Source organism: Oncorhynchus gorbuscha, unplaced genomic scaffold, assembly GCF_021184085.1.
Source record: "Oncorhynchus gorbuscha isolate QuinsamMale2020 ecotype Even-year unplaced genomic scaffold, OgorEven_v1.0 Un_scaffold_17840, whole genome shotgun sequence".
In the NCBI taxonomy this organism is placed as follows: Eukaryota; Metazoa; Chordata; class Actinopteri; order Salmoniformes; family Salmonidae; genus Oncorhynchus; species Oncorhynchus gorbuscha.
In genome coordinates this window covers 173-4,486 of record NW_025759390.1, presented here as the reverse complement: position 1 = coordinate 4,486, position 4,314 = coordinate 173, and the positions used below count along the sequence as shown (strand labels likewise).

General features: G+C 42.3%; 2 non-coding genes across 2 annotated transcripts; both read right to left on the bottom strand.

The window, feature by feature from the left end:
* Window positions 1-2,972: 2,972 nt before the first annotated feature.
* On the bottom strand, window positions 2,973-3,044 carry trnat-cgu. Its single transcript has one exon. It is a non-coding gene; the product is annotated as a tRNA-Thr (tRNA).
* A 455-nt stretch (window positions 3,045-3,499) lies between these two features.
* Window positions 3,500-3,571, bottom strand: trnaa-ugc. Its single transcript has one exon. It is a non-coding gene; the product is annotated as a tRNA-Ala (tRNA).
* Window positions 3,572-4,314: the final 743 nt, after the last annotated feature.

The following is a 4,314-nucleotide window of genomic DNA, read 5'->3' as shown; positions in this document are numbered from 1 at the left end:
AGAATTGACTGATTTACACAGGGTTGAATGCACTATGTCTATCAAACTGCAGGCAGGTAATGGAAAAACACTTTTAGGGTGATTTAACCACTTCCGGTTGGTCCAGGAAGCTTAGAATCAACACAGGTAGACCTCATACTGGCCTGATGGACTGTTACCAAAGACAGGTTCATACGGCATTCATAACTCCATATAGACTTCAGGTAAACCCTAATTGGTGCTGAAAATCCACTTTTTTCCATGCTCTTGCTATGGGGTCCTTGAATGAGCTATCGGACCGAACGTTGGGGTCCGTCTCTATGGGCCGAGCCGGTTTCAATGCACCTAGTCTTGTGTCTCTGAGACTTTTCTAAATGTCGCCATTTTCGTAATGGTCAAAATGAATTGAAGTCATTGCAAATGTACGAGGCTATTTCTCGGTCCGAGAACCTTCTAGAGCCACCTAACTCACCACGCACTATCGACTCCGAGGGTCTAGAACAGGTTTCTAAAGTTTCGAACTCTAGGTCTGACGGTTCTTTTTAGCTCGAACAAAGCTAACTATTGGAGGCACTGTCTGTCTCTACAAAACCCCAATACGTCCCTCCTTCCAAGTTGTGTGTCTGTGTGATTTAGTTTTCCTTTGAAATTTTATGGGAAAAATTACTGATTTACAGTTCATGGGGTTGCCTAATCACACATATGAAGTTTTGGACAGATCTGACTTTTTTAACCCCTCGAAACAGCCCCTGAGACACCAATTAAGGCACTTCTGGTTGGCACAGGAAGCTATAAGTCAACACATATCCTCACTGGGCTATGCTTTTACAGAATCCTGAGTTTTAAGTCCTTACGTTAAGAATTGACTGATTTACACAGGGTTGAATGCACTATGTCTATCAAACTGCAGGCAGGTAATGGAAAAACACTTTTAGGGTGATTTTAACCACTTCCGGTTGGTCCAGGAAGCTTAGAATCAACACAGGTAGACCTCATACTGGCCTGATGGACTGTTACCAAAGACAGGTTCATACGGCATTCATAACCCATATAGACTTCAGGTAAAACCCTAATTGGTGCTGAAAATCCACTTTTTTCCATGCCTTGCTATGGGGTCCTTGAATGAGCTATCGGACCGAAACGTTGGGGTCCGTCTCTATGGGCCGAGCCGGTTTCAATGCACCTAGTCTTGTGTCTCTGAGACTTTTCTAAATGTCGCCATTTTCGTAATGGTCAAAATGAATTGAAGTCATTGCAAATGTACGAGGCTATTTCTCGGTCCGAGAACCTTCTAGAGCCACCTAACTCACCACGCACTATCGACCGAGGTCTAGAACAGGTTTCTAAAGTTTCGAACTCTAGGTCTGACGGTTCTTTTAGCTCGAACAAAGCTAACTATTGGAGGCACTGTCTGTCTCTACAAACCCCAATACGTCCCTCCTTCCAAGTTGTGTGTCTGTGTGATTTAGTTTTCCTTTGAAATTTTATGGGAAAAATTACTGATTTACAGTTCATGGGGGTTGCCTAATCACACATATGAAGTTTTGGACAGATCTGACTTTTTTAACCCCTCGAAACAGCCCCTGAGACACCAATTAAGGCACTTCTGGTTGGCACAGGAAGCTATAAGTCAACACATATCCTCACTGGGCTATGCTTTTACAGAATCCTGAGTTTTAAGTCCTTACGTTAAGAATTGACTGATTTACACAGGGTTGAATGCACTATGTCTATCAAACTGCAGGCAGGGTAATGGAAAACACTTTTAGGGTGATTTTAACCACTTCCGGTTGGTCCAGGAAGCTTAGAATCAACACAGGTAGACCTCATACTGGCCTGATGGACTGTTACCAAAGACAGGTTCATACGGCATTCATAACCCATATAGGCTTCAGGTTGAATTTAGAGGTGCAGGCAATGTATTCCTATGGGGAGAAGAAGTTTGAAGTAAACACCTTCTTTTAACTGGTATGGGTTAATGCCACACGGTCAAGGTTAGGCTTGCACGGATCGGAAGGACCTTAGGAACGTTCCTGAGGTCGATTTGTGCTTCTCACCTGAACGGTTCTCTCACTGTCACCCAAAAGCAAATGACATTGAGGGCCAGGCTTCATTTTTGGGCCTACTTTTCTAATGGTCGCTGTGCTTAGACCGAGCGAGCTACGGTCAAGCGGGGCATCTTGTTGAATCGGCACGGCCTAGAGAATATGTAAATGCCATTGTAGGCTTTGTGTGTCTTTAAGCACCGCACTTGTCACTCCATCCTTGCTGTGTGTTTCTGTGTGTGTGATTTTCTTTGACATCTGTTGGGAGAAATGACTGACTTACAGTTTATGGGGTTGCTTAATCACACATATGAAGTTTTGAAAAGATCTGACCTTTTGAACCCTTGGAAACTGCCACTGTGACACCATTTAAGGCACTTCCGGTTGGCACAGGAAGCTATAAATAAACTCATATCCTGATTGGGGTATGCCTTTACAGAATTCTGAGTTTTAAGTCTTTACGTTAAGAACTGAGTTATTTACGGAGGGTTTAGTGAGTGTGTGTTATTTCAGAAAATCATAGAAAATCACAGAAATCTCGCAGAGCTCCGCAGCACACTTTAAAAAGATTCGTAAGAACACCCTGCAACTGGATCTGTAACCGTTGAAAAAAACACCTATCCATGAACATCACCAATCTGTCGTTGTACGATTTCTCTTAAATGACGATAGATAAATGGCTGGTTCTTTTTTTATTGACACCGGAGGCTCCTTGACTTTGACGTGAAGTGGAAAAATAATTTCTCTATTTTCATTTTGGACCTTTAATCCCAGATAAATGGCCATAACTCAAAAACAGTTGAGGCCTAGACGCCATCTTGTTCGGGGCCAACTGGCTCTACTTCCCCTTAATATAATAGTTGTGTTCAAATATTGATACAACATGATTCTTCTACAAAGTCCTCCAATTAATGTAAATTTCCATGGAATTTGAAGCATTTTCTATAAAGGCATGGATGGGATTTGAACCCATGGTCTTGGGTTTACGAGACCGACGCCTTACCACTTGGCCACCATGCCACCCTATATTGCAATATATATATATATATATATATCAACATTCTGGAAAGTAGTAGTTGTGCAAATGTGAATTTGGCACACAAACTCAGTGGAGAAAGGACCTCATACATATATAGCATGCACTCCCCTCTGAGCTTCCATCCCATTTAATTTGCAGATAAAACGCAATATCAATACACTGTACTTTATATATACACCACTCCATTGAAACTACAATGAAATGATAGCAGCAATTCTTAAAACAGGTACGGACAGGGATCGAAAACATGAACTTCAGTTTTTGAAAATGATGCCATAAAAGTTGGCAACCATGCCACTTCTGTTCTATAAATGTACTAACAGGGATTGAACGCATGTTCTTCAGATTAAAAGACCAAATTATTTAGCACATCTCTGTTTCCTGCTTAGAATTTCAACATATTGGAAAGTAGAAGTTGGGTCTTTGCAAAAAATCATGGAGAAGCTGGGGATTGAACCCAGGACCTCATACATGCAAAGCATGCGCTCTACCACTGAGCTACACCCCCTTTCTGGGAAAGTAAAAATTGTTTCTTATTTTTGTCTTACGACAACCTACTGACACCAAACTGATACCAATTGACACCAAACCCACTTTTTCCAACTCATTTAGAAGCCAACTATCACATATGTCAGAGCAGGCCCATAATTCACAGGGCCTTTAGTTTAAAACATAATAAAAACGTAAAACACATAGTTACGTTCTAGCTGCGGGTCCAGGTCGGACATTATGTGAAGGCCTATGTCCACCAACAGCATAGCCTGACAAGACTGGACCCTCTTGGTTGCTTCTTGCGGAAATTCCAAACGGCTGGGGAATTAGCTCAAATGCTTTGCACGCGTGAGGTAGTGGGATCGATGCCCACATTCTCCAAAAGCACAATGTTATATGGATCCAAGAAAACTCCAGTTCACACTTCATGCAGCCTTGTCTTACGACAACCTACTGTCATGTAAACAATGACAAGAAACTGTCATGTAACAATGACAAGAAACTCTCATGTAACACTGATGTCACAATGTCAGATGAAAAAGAAAGACATTACTTACTTTCAGAGAGCAGCGTATCACACACTCTAACCAACTGAGCTAACCGGCCGCTGGCTACAGAGCACAATTGTTGAGATGCACCGAGCCTCTGCAAGTGCTGGAGCACAAACTAACAAGTCCACCAACAGCATAGCCTGACAAGACTGGACACTCTTGGCTGCTCCTTGTGGCAATTCCAAACAGCTGGGGAATTTGATCAATT